The 19655-nt window shown below is 35.0% G+C and overlaps 1 protein-coding gene across 1 annotated transcript in view; it reads left to right on the top strand.

The window, feature by feature from the left end:
* The first annotated feature begins 8969 nt into the window (after positions 1–8969).
* mc5ra (melanocortin 5a receptor) overlaps positions 8970–19655 on the top strand; it is a 44329-nt gene continuing 33643 nt past the window's right edge. Inside the window, exon 1 of the mRNA XM_056480185.1 lies at positions 8970–9132. The gene's annotated coding sequence lies outside the window, so the exon portion shown is untranslated. The remainder of the gene's footprint in view (positions 9133–19655) is intronic.

Here is a 19655-nt window from a genome sequence, read left to right as displayed (position 1 = left end):
TTTAAACTCAACACAAATAAATTGTTTGCAACAGTTTTGCATGCAACACTTTTTTCAGTGTAGGAGGCTGTTTTGTTGTACTGCACCTTTAAGGCTAGTCCTCCCTGCCTACCATTTCTATGTGCCTTTCAGCGTGCCTTAATCTCCTCCCTCGGCTGCGTCAGACAACAAACAGGCATAAAGGAAGCAGATCACATGTTGCGTTTGTGAGAAATACTACAGTAAGAACTTTACCAATTGATATTTGATACATTTGTTGTGTTAAGATGAGTCAACTTAACGATGAGTTGCACACAATGTCGTTACAAAGTTATTAGACACACACTTCAACTGGTTGTGGATACTGGTGCATCAGTTTCTATACATCCAAAAGTTGTGTATAAGAAACACTTTTCCCGATGCACATTGCTTGAGCCTAAAATCAAGCTTGTGACATATGCAAAAAAAGACTTACCAGTGATTGGTTGCTTATCAGCGTTAATAAACATTTCAAAGAATGATACTGCTGTCCCTGCAACTTTTATGTGGTAGCTAAAGGATCCCCCTTGCCAGGGCTGGACTTAATTAGATCACTCAATCTGGACATTGTCAGTGGAAAAGTAAAGCACATTGACCCTGAAAATAAAAAGTGCAAATCAATTCAACAGTGACACCAGTACGTCAGAAGTTGAGACGTCTCCGCACATCAGGTATTATTGAACCAATTGACGCATCGGAAGGAGGCAGTGCTCTGGTGGTTGTGCGAAAGAGGGATGGACACATTAGACTTTGTGTAGATTGTTACCCATTACCTCAAATGGAGCATTTGTTTACAGAACTTGCAGGTGCTTCACATTACAGTCAAATAGATCTGAGCTCTGCCTACCAGCAGCTGCCTCTTCATTCAATTCACCTTTATTTGTATAGCGCTTTTACAATGTAGATTGTGTCAAAGCAGCTTCACATAAAAGATAATAGTAAATTGAAATCGTGTAGTTCAGTTTTTAAAGTTTAAGTTCAGTTCAGTTTAGTTCAGTTCAGTGTGGTTTAATAATCACTACTGAGAGTCCAAACACTGAAGAGCAAATCCATCGATGCGCAGCTCTACATATCCCGAACCATGCAAGCTAGTGATGACAGTGGTAAGGAAAAAAAAACTTCACCAATTGGCGAAAGTAAAGAAAAAAAAAAACCTCGAGAGAACCAGGTTCAGAAGGGTACGGCCATTTCTGCACTGGCCAAACGTCTTGTGCAGAGCTGCAGTCTAAGCACCGGAGGCTGGAAGCTGGCCTCAGCGAAGACTCGTCTGTCCCTGGAGCATCACAGGAAACAATCTCATGCTTTCCACTCCTCCATGACCACCACATCAGCTGCTCAGGATACGGCCTGGTACAGGATTATGGAAACCTTGGGATCATCTCGTCGCTGGTCTTGGATCGAATCAGTGGCGCTGCGTGGTCTGAGGGCCTCAAGATGAGTATCCCCATGTGTAAATAGAGAATAAAGAGAATAATTAGCGTAGCTGCTGTTCATAGTGTATATAAATGAGATGAAGAAACCTGTGTGGAGCACAGTCATGTATCATACCGCTAAGTGATGGACTGAGTGTATGCTTTACTTAAAAGATAGGTCTTTAATCTAGTTTTGAACTGTGAGAGTGTGTCTGAGCCTCAGACGTTATCAGGAAGGCTATTCCAGAGTTTAGGAGTCATAAATAAGAAGGCTCAACCTCCTTTACTTGACTTTGCTATTCTGGGTACTACCAGAAACCCTGAGTTTTGAGATCTTAAAGAGCAGGTTGGATTGCAGCGAGACAGAAAGTTGGTTAGATAAACAGGAACTAGATTGTTTAAAGCTTTATAGGTAAGAAGCAATATTTTGAATTCAATACGAAACTTAACAGGCAGCCAGTGTAAGGAGGATAAAATTGGAGTGATATGATCATATTTTCTAGACCTAGTAAGAACTCTGGCAGCTGCATTTTGTACTAGCTGAAGTTTATTAATAGAGGCAGCCAGCAAACAGAGCATTACAGCAATCCAGCCTAGAAGTCATAAAAGCATGGACTAGCTTTTCTGCATCTGTTTAAGAGAAGATAATTGTTGGTCATCCAGTCTTTAACATCTATAATACACTCAGTTTGCTTAGACATCTCAGACTTCTCATCAGGTTTAGTTGAAATATATAAATGAGTATCATCCGCATAGCAGTGAAAGCTGATCCCAGGGGTAGCATGTATATTGTAAACAGCAAAGGGCCTAAAACTGATCCTTGAGGCACTCCATACTTTACTGTGCTGACTTGTGAAGGCTGTTCATTAATATTCACAAACTGGTAACGGTCAGCTAAGTATGACTTAAACCATTGTAGAGCCTGTCCCTGGACACCTGTAGACTTTAAGTGATTTATAAGGATATTGTGGTCAATGGTGTCAAATGCTGCACTAAGATCCCGTAAAACTAATAGTGAAATGCACCCTTGGTCAGCAGCTAAGAGTAAATCGTTGGTTATTTTCACTAATGTAGTTTCTGTGCTGTGATGAGCCCTGAAACCTGACTGAAACACTTCAAAAACATTGTTCGTCTGCAGAAAGGAGCATAATTGAGCAGAAACAACTTTTTCTAGTACTTTAGACATAAATGGAAGATTTGAAATAGGCCTATAATTAGCTAAGTTGCTGGGGTCCAGTTGTAGTTTCTTAATAATAGGGTTAAGAACAGCTAGCTTGAAAGGATTTGGAACAAGACCTAAAGATAAAGAAGAGTTGATAACGTTAAGAAGAGGTTCTCCTATAACAGGTAGCAATTCTTTCAGTAATTTTGTTAGAATTGGGTTCAACATACACGTAGCTGGTTTAGAGCTATTTATAATTTTATCTAGCTCTTCCTGTTCTATGATTATGAAGCACTGTAGGTTATTTTGATTCAGTGGAATGTTTTCTGGATCTGAAGTATAATGCGGTGCAGAAAGTTTAACGTCTATATTCTGTCTAAAGCCTTCTATTTTATTACTGAAAAAATTGATGAAGTCATCACTACTAATATGGGGTGGAAAATTTTTTTCTAAGGATGGCCGATTATTTGTTAATTTAGCAATGGTTTTAAATAATAATCTAGGTTATTATTAGGATTATTTCTATCAGTTTGGGGAGGTGCTCGACCCTGGCAGATTTTAGAGCTCTCCTATACCAGGACATACTCTCTTTGTACGCAATTCTAAAAACTTCTAAATTAGTTGTCTTCATCCTGACAGTCGTAATTTGAATGCGTTTATAACGCATGAAGGTCTTCTCCGTTTCACTCGGGTTCCGATTGGACTGGCTTCAGCACCATCAGCTTTCCAAAAGATGATGCAAACGGTCCTGCATCCAGAAAACTGACAATGTCAGAAGGAAAATATTCAGCTGTGGAGAAGGAGTCACTGGCGTCTGTCTGGGCTGTAGAAAGATGGAGAACATATGTGTGGGGACATAGGTTCAATTTGAGAACTGATCATCAGGCTCTAACTACACTTCTTTCTACAAAAGGCATGAATAGAGCTGGCATGAGAATCACTCATTGGTCTGCTTGACTCCTGTGCTTTCAATATGATGTTCAGTACCATCCAGGTAAACAAAACTGTGTGGCAGATTGTCTCTCAAGGATACCATTAACCCATACAGATGCTGATGTATCCATTGAACAAGATTTGATTTTGATAGTAATATAGTGGGACCATTCGAGAGGGGCTCTACTGACTGTAAATTTGCCATAACCCAGATTGATTATTTTAGCAAATGGCCATAAGTGGGGTTTTGCTTCTTCAGTGACAACAGAGACTGTTGTAAAATTTCTCACAACAATCTTTGCTCGGAAAGGAAACCCCTGTACTATCACAACGGATAATGGACCACAGTTCATTTCCTCTGAGTTTGCTGATTTCTTGAAAATGTAGGGAATAAAGCACATCAAGACAAGTGTGTACCACCCTCAAGCGAATGAAGCCATTGAACAATTCAACAGGGTGCTTAAAGAATGTCTTCAGACAGCTGAGATGACTCGTAAATCCTGGAAATCTGTGGTTCTGACTATGTCGAAGACTTATAGAGCAACCCCTAATGCCACAACAGGTGAATATCCTTGAGAACAAATTTGAATGTTCTTCCACCTAAAGATAGCCTTGATGAATTCACTCAGGTTAGAGCTCATGTGGCACAACAAGAGCACAAAAGCAAGCAGTACACTGATTGTAATAGGGGATCTAAATTCCTAAATGTACAGATTGGCAATAAGGTGGGGGTCAGAAAACCCTTTCATGTGAAGAAAAGAGAAGCTCGGTTCACTGATCCAATGTCAGTGGAACAACAAATTGGATCGAGTACTTTTCTGTTGAGTGATGGGAAAAGATCAGCACATGTCTCAAGATGCTCAGAAAGAAAGGAGAATTCTGTACAAGAGGAAATAGCTGGAAGACACTGTACAAATGCAAATACTGCTTTGGGTCTAAACAGAGATTCTAGACCGAGACGCCCGCCTGCTTGGACTCAAGACTATGTGATGGAGTAATTTGGCTTATGAGAAGCTAATAAGTCAGATCAAGAAGACATGTAAAGGGTGTAGGTGGATCACTGCCCTATTTAAAAAAAAAAGTTAAATGTAAACCAAATCCTTAATTGTTTGGTAAATGTTGCTTAGTATTAAGTTGAAAAAATGGTTGCATTTGTTTTGAAAATTGGTTATTGAAAATGGCCGGGAGAATTGGTAGAGGTAATGTGAATATGTTGATTTAAGATAATTTTGCTTGAGTGAGTCATAAGTTAATAAATTTAGAGAAGTTTATTCTTTAGAGAAAAAGGGGAAATGTTGTGTTGAGAAGTATACAGTAATTCATGGTTACTTTAAGACATGTAATGTAAAACTGCACCATTGGGGACTCCAGTGAGAGAGTGTATAAAAGGTGGAGAGAAGGAAGAAAATAAAAGAGAAGTCGAGTGTTCACCACTTAATGTAGTGTGTTATATATATATATATATATATATATATATGAGCAAATGACCAAAAATTAATTATTTATGCCTAATGATATTATTTCTTGGAGGACTTTCTGAACCACTCTATTCTAACATACCACTGCACGAACCCCCCCTGGACTTTAGAACAATACATTGATCTTGCATTGCAACCAAGTGGTTCCTGACCCACTGGGGTTTGATGAACTGCCAGTGCCTGCTGAACCTGAGCCCCCAGATCTCCACGCACCAGGCCCTCCGCAGCTTCACGCTCTAGGTACATCTCCGCTACATGATCCTGGCCCTCCGTCCTTGCCCTGGTTCCACCTCCCTCCTAGGGAGGGTATTTGGAGTGTCTGGAAGCCGCTCCTAGGGTGGGGCTCTGTTATGATTATCAGCAATCTAGTGGCTGCAGATCAACGGACTACAAATCTGCCATAAAGAACTACAAGATCCTGTCATGCACCACTCACGCACTTAGCCTAGATCCTGTCTGATTGCTAACACTCACAGCTGAAGCCACTCATGTACTGATTACATGGATTATAAAGTCAGCACACAAACACACAGAAGTTGTCCTGTTATACGTTACAATGAACATTTCGATGCATTTCCCTTGCCTAGTCTTGCCGTGTACTAATCTTTACTTTGCTTTGTTTTGTTTATTCATGTCTGCTGCCTGCCTTTGACCATCCGCCTGCTTATTGACTACGATTCTGGATTACCTGTATACATCTGTTTGCTCCTGTGTTGACTGTTGCTTGCCAGAGAATTCTCTGCATAAAAAAACCTGCGTTTGGATCCTCACTCCTTGATGTCAGCATCTTTCTTGTAACAATAGGGATACATTTTGAGAAAAGACTCCAGATCTGCCCTTAACACATCAATACAGGTCAAGACATGTAGACAAATGTCTACATTTCAGTTTGAATAATGTGTCACGCAGTAATGTCGAAAGCATACACCAAAACAAAAGGTGAGGCTGTACACTTGTTGGTGTAGAGGTTCTAAATGTTTCCAGAAAGATCTAAAATACAAATTCACCACTTATCAAACATTTTACTCAAATTGTGTTAAAGCCCATATGCCTTTTCAAAATCTGACTAGTGGTCAGGCTAATCCAGAAAAAGCAGCAGCATTTTAACTATGTTTACAATGAACCCTTTTTACAAGACTCTTGTGATGCAGCATGATGTATTAAACGGTCATCAGCATTTTGCAAGTTTTCAATATTTTGATTAAAAAAATAAACATGTGAACAATTCTATGTATTTACTTATGTATTATATAATCGTTGCATCATATCACAAAAATACAAAAAACATATCACTGTTTATATGAGGTGTTTCCAATGCAGCATCCATAAGCAAGACTTTTATCTGCATGTCATTATTAGTCTCACTTATTTATTGTCTTTACAACACTATAATTCAGTTTTCTTTTATCAATTGAGCAAATAAGATGGTATAAATGCACCAATCACTGTGCTCTTAATTTACAAAGTATGATGATTTCCACTGCTGAGAAAGCTGAAAATGTGAAAGGGGTCCATAGCTTTAGGAGCCTTGAAAGCTGAAACTAGTGATCACGGTAAAAGGGGTTTTCTGACACATGTCTGAAGTGTTTGTCCAGTCATAACACACTAAATCAGCTGGCCAATTAGAACACTCCGAGCTTTTCAGGAGGAGGGAGTTTTAGAAACCAGAACTCATTTCAGACATCATGGGAACTGCAAAGATTTAGAGTGTGTGAAAACGTTTATTTGAATTTTAAAGCATATTAACTTAATACAGCACACCCAATAAACATTAGAATGACCTTTTCAAATGGCATCACATGGCCTCTTTTATGGAAAGTGTTACATGAAATGTTATGTATTTTTATTCAATAAAAAAAAAACCCAAATAAGTAAAATTCCCAAGGCTATTTACTGTGGTTGATTCTGTGGAATAAAATCATAAAAGGATTGTTTATTTATGAATGTTTGTTGAGGTACAAAACTGAGTGCTATCAAAAGTTGTATGTTATCTGACTCCCTGATGAGAGAAGTAACCACAGTTTACATTTAGTGCTATTCAAATGAGAGTCCTTAATCAAACACCCCTAGAGACAGCACTTGTTTCAGCTTCCGTCATCAGTAATTGTCTCCCACAGTTATATGGGATTTGCTGGAATTTGTTGAAGCAGTGGTAACAGAGATCACAGTGATACAGCTTTCTCAATGCGCCCTTTGTTCCCATTTATAAAAAACAGTCATGGGTTCTGTTTAAGAGTATTTCTCACATGGTAATCCTGATGGTGAGCTGTCAGTCATCAGATGAATCTGGATGACTTAAAACTGGCCTGTCCTAAAGTAAACAACTCAAAAATATCTCTAGACATTTCAAATCATGTCACTTAATGAAACCAGCATTACTTGTGTTATTCTTAAGTATATATTTTTCTATTACTTGAATGGTTTCTCATTTCAATGCGTGACTAATATGAGGGATTGTGCGAGCAATAATAGGCTGACTTTTGAAGTCTGGCTGTGTTTGTGAAACTCAACGTTAACACTACAGTTGACAAGAAAGCCCCACCCTCCTGTGGGGAAAACAAATCAATGTTCCCTGTTTCTTTCTCCTGGGAAAAAAAGAAGATAGATTTGGCAGTTTAAAAGCAACAACAACACACTTTTGACTTAATGAAAGCTATTTAAATCAGCCACCTACTACAAAAGAGGCTACTTAGTTTAAAAAAAAAAAACAAATTATAATTGAGACAATATGTATGAGGGAAATAAATTAAGTAAAAATGATGTATAATAATATTAATAATATATATTAACATTTATAAAATGAATATATAATCATATTAATATTAACATAATAATATTTTATGAACACAATTTGTGATGCCCCCCATACTCCAAAATTAATGTGGATTTTAAAAGTGTAAATCATTCTATACACTGTAAAACCCAACAGTCAACTTTATCAAATGAAATGAGTGTAGTTAATTCAAAATTTACTGAAAGGTAACTCTACTCATTTGAAAGGAGTTTAAAACATTGTTGAAGGTAATGAGTTAATTGAATACCTTAATACCTTCAACTTAAATGGAGTTAGTTTGAGTTCTTTTCATTAATTGAGTTTTACTGTGCTTAAATTGCTTCATTTACTCAAATGGATTAAGTTCACAGTACTCATTAGGATTTTTTTTTTAAACTTAAATGGTTTATTGCAATCGGTTTCCTCAAATGGTTTGAGTTACCCTAACCTTTTGGGTTTTACAGTGTATATTTCATTAACAAACAAGATTTGATTATAAAACACATTTTATTAAGCCACAGAAGTCTTAATTATTACCAGGGTTTCTTCTCTTGTGGTTCTGAATTTAATAAACAAAAAAACACATTTAATAAGTTTTTTTTAAAATATAAAAATAGTCAATTTATTAAACATAGAGAACAAATTTGTTGTTATTGCTTAAAAGTACAGTTACATTTTTTAAAAAGGCTGCTCAGATCTGGGATAAAATAACATATTAATTCATATACTGGTTATAGTTAAAAGTTTTGGATTAAAGGTTAAAACGTTTAGATTAATTTAAATGCTGTGAGAAACTCTATTTGTCTAAAATACTTACATTATCAAACACATCTAAAGTCCAACGTTTACATACATTGTATGAGTCATTTATAATAAAATACTTTGTATATTTGTGCCTATTTTTTATCTGAGTTGTTTGGTTTATTATTAATTCAAAAGTAGCCAAATTATGTGGTCTTTGTCTTGCTGAAATATAAATCATTTATTTATTTATGTATTTATTTATTTAAAACCAAGTTATTATTTTCTGTTTTTGCCTGAAGTACTAAAGAACCGCCCCTGTAGTTAAAAACGTGTTTAGTAATGACAGCCCTTATAGCAGTAAAAGTTTAGGCATTTGTAGACTGTAAGATGCATTCAGTAAAGTTGCACGGGGGTCCGGAAGGTGCTGTGAAAGCTTGAGTAGCACTGGAGGTGGAGCTGTCGCTGTTCCCGATCCTATATGCATCTGATGCAGCAGAGACCCCGCTCTTCATGGAGATCTTCAAACACCCGCCTCCAGCGAGAATAAACGCTTCTGGACTGAAGGAAACACACTCTTTAAGATTCAATACAGACAACTCCTGCTCCAAACAAGTGAGTCCGTTGCTGAACTTCAGCTTTGTCGTTTCTTAGCCTAAATGCGTGTGATCCCCAGCGAAACTTATGCAATATTGGTTCGACCGATTTGATTGCACGCACTGAAGATTATGTTCTCTCTCATTCTTTGCACCGCAGTCCGTTTGCATGGTTAGGAGCACTAATGCTAAACAGCGTTGTGTGTTTTGTAAAGGTTTTCAACTGCATGTTGGGATTACACCTCCAGACGATTCATTTGATCGATTCATTCATTAACTGAAGAAGTGATTCGGCGCTGTCCACCAACTAGTGCTGAAACCTCATTCAGTTTTCATTCATCAACATCCAGTCTATTACACTGGTAGGCGATACTGTCCTGTCATATGGCAACTTAAAATGGGAACGTTTAACAAGTGGAAATACACAATTACGCCTTATAAATTATATTGATGAAACTTCTATTATTAAATAGCTGATATAAAATATGGCATTAAGTAATAGACGATTTTAATGTTGTGTCAAAATATTTTGTAAAGCATATAAATACAATATTTTGGTGCCTGAATGGCGAGGTGGGAGAGGTTTTTTTTAGACTCGTTATGTTCATCGCACGCTGTTTTCAAAGCATGGGTAGCAGTTTTGTGAAAATATTGTAGCTACTGTACTGAAGGTGTTGCTTGCTTTAGTAAGTCTCAGCGTGCCCGTGGGTTTGGCCAGTTGCAGTGTTATGGGCTAAAGGAGCGATGCCCGATGCGCAAGTGACTCAGTTTTATCGATTTGGGGAGACAGTGAGCAGCAAGATAGCTTTCAGTGGATGAATTCGGAGGAAAACATTGTTACAATGTCTAAAACTTAATTTCACTATAATTATTTTAAATATATGGCTGAAGACTGAAGTAGTTGCTACAGTTGGAGTTGTAGGCTAGTAGCAATATAAAACCTGTTTACGACTTTTGCTTTAGCCTACATGGTTCGTTTGGAAACAAAGAGTCTTTGTTTTATGAATCAGCTATTACTTAATATGTTTCAACTTAAACCATTTTCATCTGGTTATCCACTTCTTGTTAATGAGTGAATGTAGGAAAAAGTTTTAAATGCTACCATGTTTTTACAATGTTACTACTGCATTCTTATATTTATTTATTGTTATCAATTGTGACCCTGAACCCAATCTTATGTTGCACGGGTCTATTTTCACCATTTTTCAAATAGCTTTATCTCAGCCAAATATTGTTCTATATTCTAACAAACCAAAGCATATAAATAAAAATTTATGTATAAATCCCAATTAAAATAAAAAATGACACGGGTTAAAAGGTCCATTGTCACAATTAAATAAAATGAGAAATTTGAATTTATTGCTTTGAATTTATAATTGATGATGTTTTTTTTAATTCAAAACAGCATATTACTCTGAAAAGTTTATAAATAAAATACATTTATTTATTTTGCCCAAATGTTCACTTTCAGATCAAAAAGGTTATCCATTTTTATGGTGCAGTGGTTCAGTAGGTGTAAATATCAACAAAATCAAGTTCCAAAAGTGGGTGAGATACAGTGCTCAGTGAGTACAAACATAACAGTTTTATCCATTATTCAGTAAATATATATAGGTGCATTTGAACAGAACAGATTTATAAAACAGATATATTTATAAAAATAATATTTTAGTCACAGAACATCTTTAGAAATGGAAAGATAATACATTTAAATTCATGCAAAATATTAAAATAAAAATAGAAACTACAACATTTCAACAAAATTGTATATATATTTTTGTTTCTCTTGATTTTTGCTGTTTTTGAAAATGTTATTTAATATTTTTCACTAACAAATAAATTTGTGTCTACTAGTTTTTGAACCATTATTGTAAGTTATTTTGTTAGATAAGCTCTAGATTTGGCTTCAGTACTGTATAAACTAATGTATATGCACAAATATAATATTGTAAAGCATTCTACAGAAAATATTAATTTAAATGAGAGATTTGTGAGGGGTGTACTTATATATGTTGAGCACTGTACATGGAAATGTATTTTACAAAAGATTTTAATTCTAAAATAATATAAAAAACATGGACTTTTAACAATTAAAGGTTTTAGATATATGCAAACTCAAAATTACATCAAAAACATTTTTAAATGGTTATTAAAAAATTACAACTTGTTCATTTATTTCTTTGAAATGTCTAATTTCTTAAAATCAGCAAATAACAGTCAAACAAAACAATTATTTTAAATGATTGAGGCTAATCAGTTATCTCTTAAAATTGAAAGTAAATAAATGTTAAACATTCCAAGCATAAATGGGGCAGAATTTACACTCAAAACATGTCATAACAGTATTTAAGAAAATATAAGCCTTTATTTCAGATAGTTATTACTAAACACTAAAATACCAGATGCACTGCAGGGAAGACATTTAACACAATCTATAATGCAAGGATTTCAGGAGCAGCAGGCGATAATATCAATTTAATGTGCTTTTGAAAAAATGGCTCTGTGTTAAGGTGTTTGATGCAATGCAACCACAATCAATTCGACATTTAAAGCAGAAACATATTTATTTAATATTTTGTTAAAAGAAACATAAAAAGCTGCAAGGAGACTGCCGGGAAAGCTATTGATAAATAAAATAAATTACATAATTTAATGAATCCAAAACAGTTATTTCTGTTGGTTTATTAATTAACACAACAAAAAATAATAAATACTAGCATGCATACAGCTGACTGTTTACCCTCAAAACATTCATTTATTCATTTTCTTTTTGGCTTTATTAATCTGGGGTCATCACAGTGGAATAAATCGCCAACTTATCCAGCATATGTTTTACACAGTGGATGCCCTTCCAGCTGCAACCCATCACTGGGAAACATCCATACACACTCATTCGCACACATACACTACGGACAATTTAGCTTATCACCTATACCACATGTCTTTGGACTTGTGGGGGAAACCTGAGCACCCGGAGGAAACCTATGCAAACACCCTCAAAACAAATTATTGTTTTCCTAAACATACTGTATCTGATCAGTATCTTCTCATTAAAGAGAGAATACTAATAAGAATTTTATTTCTGTATATCGATTCATGCAATTTATCATGTTTAACTATTAGGCCACTGAAATTATATGAATAAAGCATAAATGACTTTGAACTTATAACTTAAATTATAGCTAAACTAGAACTTATAAATTAAAAAATATAAAATTTTTAACAAAATACTTAAATTTTACTCACCAAAACTTAAGATTTAAAAAATATAAACATAAAATTATGATTTGACAACAGCATACATTCTCATATATATCTACAAAATTCAATCCCAAAATAGTTTTTATTATGGTGTTATTTGTCCTAGGCCATATTATTTAATAGATAATTAGATTAAACACAGAATGTAAAAAAAAAAAATGAAAAATGTAATCAGAAAATGTTTGCTGTACCCTTTTATTATTTTATTTTATTTTATTTTATTTTATTTTATTTTATTTTATTTTATTTTATTTTATTTTATTTTATTTTATTTTATTTTATTTTATTTTATTTTATTTTATTTTATTCCAAGTCAAAATGTACCAAAAGTGTAAGTGTTAATGCAATGACTAACATCAACAGATGTCTATTTATTATAAAGTCTTACCCAATAACTAAAACAAACAATGATCTCTCATTTGGCATTTCAGTGCTATCAGACGGCATGATTTTGGCCAACATTCTCACAGTACATACACACAGTACATATCTCTACCACAGCATTTATTTATGTCACTTTTTGTTAGGTCACTTTTTATATTCATATCACTTTTTTTTTTAAAGTGTTTCTTTTATTTTACAACAAAACACTTTAATTTTATTCATCTAAACTTTAGATAGAAAAGCAGCATACATTTTCATGTACAATTGAAGTCAGAATTATCAGCCCCCCTTGAATTGTTTTTTTCTTTTTTAAATATTTTCCAAATGATGTTTAACAGAGCAGTGAAATTTTCACAGTATGTCTGATAATATTTTTTCTTCTGGAGAAGGTCTTATTTATTTTATTTCAGCTAGAATAAAAGCAGTGTTTAATTTTTTAAAAACCGTTTTAAGGACAATAATTTTTTTTCGTAAGTCTACAGAACAAACCATCGTTATACAATAACTTGCCTAAATACCCTAACCTGCCTTACCTAATTAACTTAACCTAATTAACCTAGTTAAGTCATTAAACGTCACTTTAAGCTGTACAGAAGTGTTTTAAAAATATCTAGTAGAATATTATTTATTGTCATTATGGCAAAGATAAAATAAATCAGTTATTAGAAATGAGTTATTAAAACTATTATGTTTAGAAATGTGTTGAAAAAAATCTTCTCTCCGTTAAACAGAATTCGGGGAAAATTAAACAGGGGGCTAATACTTCAGGGGGGCTAATAATTCTGACTTCAACTGTATTTCTACAAAGTTCAATCCCAAAATTGTGTTTGTTACGGTGTTATCTGTCATAGGCAGTATAATTTTATAGAAAATTACATTAATGTAGAAACCTAACACTAAATGAAAAAAAAATCAAATATGTTCCAATTAATTTAATTTAATTTAATTTAATTTAATTTAATTTAATTTAATTTAATTTAATTTAATTTAATTTAATTTAATATTTTATTTTTATTTTTACTTTATTCCAAGTCAAAATGTACCCAAATGTGTGATGAGAGTAATCGGTTAATGCAATGACTAACATCAACAGATGTCTATTTATTATGAAGTCTTACCCAATAACTAAAACAAACAATGATCTCTCATTTGGCATTTCAGTGCTATCAGACGGCATGATTTTGGCCAACATACTGTTTGTGTGCACATATTTCTACTACAGCATTTATTTATGTCACTTATTGTAATGTGTTCGTAAACAGGGTATAAATATAATTCCGAATGTGCAATCTAGGTACTTGGAGATCACTTCAGATGGTAGGCAGATCAGTAGGCAATTTTGAGACGCATCCAGCATTAGGCATTGCACAATGTGTTCATGGGATTGAGTCAGAGCTGCGTGGGTGTGTATGTGTGTGTGTGGATCATGCCATGTCTTTCTCTGTGTGTGTTTGCCCACTGCAGTGCTGCTCGGATTCAAAACCACAGCATGGAACGTATGTCTTAACTGAAGGTCAAGAGGCTCCTCTGAGCTTATTTAAGGAAAAGCAATAAACATGCACACAGCCCTATAGATAAAAGAAGTTGTTTATTTGGAGTGGGGTTTAAATCCACGGGCCTGGTTCAAACACTCCCTGCTTTAATGAGCCCAGGGGAGCGAACACAGATCCCACGGAAGTCCGCAGATGAATGCATCGCAGCGCTGATAAATGCCACATACTCTATGAGTGTTATGCAAGCAATATCTCTGCTTGATATGTTAGAATTATTGTGGGAATTTTTGCAGTTGTCTAAGATGTAGCTTGTGCAATTGTGTATTTTATTCACACTTCTGTAAATAAATGTGCCGTTATCATTGTTATATACATTTTTTTTATTATTATTAATGATGGTATAACTCATTTAAAGTCAAGCAGTAAATATTAGCAATGACCTATTAAGCAGTATAGCTTTTTCTGAATGTCAATGAGTTCATGAAATATTTTGGGTATTAAGAAACTGGACTTTTATTTTTTTAATTTAAATAAATTTTTTTTTCCCAGTTGACTGTTTGAACTTGGCCTTAAAATCAGATCGGTCCTTAAATTACCTCCCAAAATGCCACATTCTTTTAATAGATCATACAGTTAAAGTCAGAATTATTAGCCCCCCTTTGAATTTTCTTTTCTTTTTTAAATATTTCCCTAATGATGTTTAACAGAGCAAGGACATTTTCAAAGTATGTCTGATAATATTTTTTCTTCTGGAGAAAGTCTTATTTGTTTTTATTTCAGCTAGAATAAAATCAGTTTTAAATTTTTTAAGAACCATTTTAAGGTCAAAATTATTAGCCTCTTTTAGTAATTTTTTTTTCCGACTGTCTACAGAACAAACCATCATTCTACAAAAACTTGCCTAATTACCCTAACCTGCCTAGTTAACCTAATTAACCTAGTTAAGCCTTTAAATGTCACTTTAAGCTGTATAGAAGCGTCTTGAAAAATACCTAGTAAAATATTGTTTACTGTCATCATTGCAAAGATAAAATAAATAAGTTATTAGAAATGAGTTATTAAAACTATTATGTTTAGAAATGTGTTGAAAAAAGTCTTTTCTCTGTTAAACAGAAATTGGGAGAAAAATAAACAGGGGGGCTAATAGTTTTGACTTCAACAGTATATGATCCAATGATTTCCTATGACCCCTATGAAATGATCACATCTTCATAAACTTGAATTGGTGTAATTATGTCCAAAAATAACAATTGGGGAAGACACTTCTTCAAGTATTGAGAATTTGTGTTGAGGATTGTGTACCCAATCGGTTAATGCAATGACTTGCGTTTATTATAAAGTCTTACCCAATAACTAAAACAAACAGTGATCTCTCATTTGGCATTTCAGTGCTATCAGACAGCATGGTTTTGATCAACATACATCATTTTTCGAATCAAATGGATTAATACATTGTTTTCTTTTCTGGATTACCATCAGTTCATGTCCATTAGTTTCCACCCAGACAAAATCTGTTTGTGTGTGCATGTGTGCGTGTGTGTGTGTGTGTGCGTGTGTGCGTGTGTGCGCATATTTCCATATGTTACTTTTTGTTTTTACATTTCAATATTTCAATGTGGGCTTATCACTTTGTGATGCAAACATTATATATATATATATATATATATATATATATATATATATATATATATATGTATATATATATATATATATATATATATATATATATATATATATATATATATATATTCTAACAGTAACTGTTTTAAAGTCAGGTAGTACATATCAGCAATAACGATTACAGTACATTATTTGTTCTACAATAATTTTGGATTTATTCAAGCTCTGGCTCCAATATACAGAGGAGAGTGAAGCTAGTTGTCACACTTTTTACAATGCAGAATATTTCTTAGGATTGGTTGCAACATAGGTTCATTCTGAAAATGTAGCCTTATATATATTTCTGGAGATCAAGAATTATTTAGCCAGAGCTACGTATGGCTGCATTTTGTCTTTAAAGCGAACAGAAAGGGGCGGTCGCTTACCAGCTGACCGCTTACCTCCATATGGACGGCTTTCCCACTGTTACCAGTTACTTCGCCATGTATGTTGACGGACATGAGATGTTGAGAGGAGTTGACCACAATAGCAAAGACCGAGTCTGGCAAAAATGGTTTCAGTAAGGTGGGTAAGACAAAAACAGAAGCCAAAAAATAAAATAAAGAAGTAACAAGGTGAAAATTTGGTAAGATCTGAAAACGTGGTAAAAATCAGGAGGCTTTTTTTTCCGTATTGTTTTTTAAAACTGTCGGTTGGATTTAGGGAAGTAGGTGGGCGGGTCAGTCTGTGCTTTTGAAAACACTATTGGTTGGGTTTAGGGAAGGAGGAGGGTGGGTGAATTCATTGGTCAGTCAGTTAGTCATTCAGTCAGTCAGTCAACAGTGGCATCTGGTGGATTTACGTGAGATCTGCAGGTGCGAATGGCACTCGCGAGAGAAATTTGAGATTTCAAAAAAGCGTACACAGTGGCGTCTGGTGGATTCACGAAAACAAAAACTGCAAAAAAGGTATAAAAGTATTGTAGAGGCACTTGACAAAGTCTGGATGACAGCAATAAACATTTGTGTTGTAAACATTGGTGACAAGTAAACATTGATGACAAGGAGACAGTTTATAATAATTTTTTTGCAATTAAATTGCATCTATGGTGAAAAAGCAACTTTTCAAGCTGTTTGGACAGACATGTGTGTAGGTATAGTGTATAGAGCGTCATATTGGGGTGAAATAAACACACCCAGTCCTTTTTTTTCAATTTAACAACATAAAAAAGTTGGAGCGGTTTTGAGACCGACCGCAACTTTACGTAGGAGTGCAGTTTCCCTGCCCATCGAATTGATTGACAGCTGCGCATTAATATGTCTCTGTAGTAATGCGTATAGTCATTTCAACAAGACAGGACGCAACCAGGAATAAAAGGTCTGTTCAGTTTGCTAGGATCATCAATCATCATCAAATGTGATCAAGAGTGAGTTTTACAAGTTTAAAATGTTTTAAAACAGAGCATGTGTGTAATGAATTACAGCGATTTAGCTTAGCTTTACTTCATCAGCACAGCCGCGTGTCAGAACAATTATAAAAGAAGACGCTTCAATCCCGATTTGTGGACGTTAAATCAGGTTTATTTTGGACATTAACTTAACAGATATCCATACAGCAGTGGAGATTAACTTGTATCCTGTCACATTTGCGTGCAAAAAGAGTGCAAAGCTAAACGCGCGTGTGTGTGCGTGTGTGTGTGTGTGTGTGTGTGTGTGTGTGTGTGTGTGTGTGTGTGTGTGTGTGTGTGTGTGAACTTTGTAACGACATTGTGTGTGACTCATCGTTGCAACTCCACAACAAATGCATCAAATACTCATTGGTAAAGTTCTTACTGTAGTATTTCTCACAAAGGTTACGTGAGATCTGCTTCCTTCATGTCTGTCTGACGCAGACGAGGGAGGAGATTAAGGCATGCTGACAGGCATGTGGAATCGGTGGGAGTGAAGGACTAGCCTTAAAGGAGCAGTACACTAAAACCGCTACCTGCTGCTCAGAGCTATAAAATAGAAACGTATGAAAGCTATAATAAAAAAATCTGATGGGTGTTTTGAGCTAAAACTTTACAGACACATTCTGGAGACACAAAAGACTTATATTAAATCAAGAAAAATGGGTAACCTAGGTGCCCTTTAAATGCTCCAATACTAATTATGTTGTCATAAATGGAGTGAGGGGTCACACTGAAACCTGCTATTAAACAACACATAAAGACTTTTACAGACCCTTTAATCAGCAAAAATATAAATGGCTTGACATTCCTTCTGAAACGGATTGCTCATTTGTATTGAATTCAAATAACTTGAAGTATGAATGGCACGGTGGCTCAGTGGTTGGCACTGTCGCCTCACAGCAGGAAGGTTGCTGGTTTGAGTGCCAAATGGGCCAGTTGGAATTTTTGTGTGGAGTTTGCATGTTCTCCCCTTATTACGGTGGGTTTCCTCCAGTTTCCCCTACAATCCAAACACACGCACTATAGGTGAACTGAAAACTAAATTGGTTATAGTGTGTGAATGTGAGAGTTTATGGGTGTTTCATTTACACTTTTAGCCCTGGGAAATTAAGAGATATAAAATGATCTGTTCTCAGACCTTAATTCTAAGGGGAAAATTATATTTTACATACTTTTTAAACATTGAAGGACAAACAAGACAGTTTGTTTGTCAGACAAAACAGCAAATAGCAACAGTGTCACATTGTATATTTTATACTGATGTCACAATCTTAATACGTAGGGTTTAATATGCTGTTGGTTCTTTGCAGCTATAACATTGTAAATGTCCTTTTCAGTTTCAGCACATTCCCCTGAAAAGGTATGTGCAGGCCCTGACCTCCTGCTATCATATTTTCAATAACCTTATATTAGTTCACTCAAAAATGGCACCGCTGACTCACACTCAAGAGGTTCCAAACCTTAATAAGTTTCTTTCTTCTGTTGAACACAAATGAATATTATTTTTTCAGTGTTAGAAGCTGATAGCCATTGACTTCCATAGTTGGAGTAAAAGTGCCAAGGTATACCATTTTAATACACTGTTCAGAATATCGTCTTTTATGTTCAGCAGAAGAAAAAAACCCAAACACGTTTGGAACAAGTGAAGGGTGAGTAAATGACTTTTCAAATTGTCCTTTTTTGGTGTACTCAACCGTTTATGTATAGGCTTGAACATTACATTAAAATGTGTTCACATCTAAACTTCTTCAGTCATTTTGTGGCCAAAATGTGAAATTGGAGTTTTAGAAAACAGATTTGTGAAAAATAGTTTCTTGATCATTTTTTTATGTTTCATTCAAACTTCACAGTAATAGCAGAAGAACGACAGCCAGTCAGACAATAGTTTGAAACAGCTATTTGCCCATTCATGCGGCAAGGTTATTTGAAACGCAGGCGCACATTGCAGATTCATGTTCTGCTGTTTTCATCAAAAAACTAGAAGATATCGCTTAGAAAAAAATGCACCTTTATGGTTTTCATATACATCTGAGAATCATTCATTCTGTAGTCCTGCCTTCATTTTTTATGGTATCTTTCTGGGTTCAACAGCATACACTGAGGTTAAGCTTTGAGAAAAGCAAACAAGACATCAGTTCATTATCCAACCACTCAGGAACACAGCCTCAGTCCTATTAGACTGGAAGAGCACAAGGTGTTCCTAACATGTTTTATTCATCAAGTGTCACGGTAGGACATTTGGAAGATCTCTTTAGAAAGCACGACTGTTGTTCTTATGTTTATCCGCAACAAAAGACAAATACATCTACTGTGAGGCATCGTCCCAAAATGCGGCTGATCTGTTAAAGAGCTTAG

The sequence above is a fragment of the Danio aesculapii genome, chromosome 19, assembly GCF_903798145.1.
Source record: "Danio aesculapii chromosome 19, fDanAes4.1, whole genome shotgun sequence".
NCBI lineage: Eukaryota > Metazoa > Chordata > Actinopteri > Cypriniformes > Danionidae > Danio > Danio aesculapii.
This window is presented reverse-complemented; position numbering and strand designations above follow the sequence as displayed.